This window comes from Leishmania donovani, chromosome 18 (genome assembly GCF_000227135.1).
Source record: "Leishmania donovani BPK282A1 complete genome, chromosome 18".
Taxonomy (NCBI): domain Eukaryota; phylum Euglenozoa; class Kinetoplastea; order Trypanosomatida; family Trypanosomatidae; genus Leishmania; species Leishmania donovani.
In genome coordinates, this window is record NC_018245.1 from 722,700 (window position 1) to 723,718 (window position 1,019).

Sequence of the window (1,019 nt, forward strand, 5' to 3'; positions counted from 1 at the left end):
AGTGCTGTCGATCAGATACAAAGCAGCGTCGCGCCCAGCCCTCGTGTTGTCGGAATGGACGCCAACTCGCACCACCCGGTGTGGGACACGAAAGGACAACCCGACCGAGCCCGGTCCATTCCATACAATTGGCCCCATCGTAAATACTTGACATGTGCAAAGGGAGGAGGACACCCCAGCATGGCACAGCGCAGACGGGGCCACGGACACGCCAACGGACGTCACCCGGGCGCTCGACTGCCTCACCTGCGGTTGGGGCACCGTCACCACGGAGCCGAGCCACGACTGCACGATGCAGTCCACTATCCACTTTCAGGAAGCATATGACGCGATGCCGCCAGCGTTGATTGGCACCTCATCATACTCTTTCCAAAGGGCGGACTGGAATCTGCAGCGCACCGTGATTAAGAAATCGTCCCTCCAAGTCCGTGTCTGCCGCAGCAACGGAGAAACGAAGACGCGCAAGGTTCCGACTACTGCGATGACGACGATCTCCACAACACCGCAACGCATACACAGCTGCATAGCGTCCCTCGTGGATACAGTGAAAGTCATAACTATCACCAACCATCACCAGGTGCCGTGCCCCGGCTACTACAGCTGCTTCTGGACCGTTGTGGAGGCCTAAACGAACCTCACCAGAGGGAGCTCTTGCCAAAATATCCTGTGCATCCTCCCAGCACTGCCTTCCCTTGGAGATGCTCGTGAAAGAGCCCCCAAAAACGCCACATTGGAGACCTGTGTACACTCCTGCAGCGGTGCAAGTCCTCCCCAATCCCGAATCATGGGCACGGATTCAGGCTATCCATGCCACCCCAGCGCACGACGCGCACCAATAGTGTGACAAGACAATCACCACCCCAGCACGATATCCAGCAGCCCCCTTCCCCCATCGCGTCCCACCACGAGACCCACCACCGCGCCTTTCAGGCCGTTCACGATTGGTGTGCTCCAGGTGGTGCTCCATGAAGTCGACTACGGCCCCGCCCCGAGCCTCGACGAGGTTCGCTGTGAGAGCG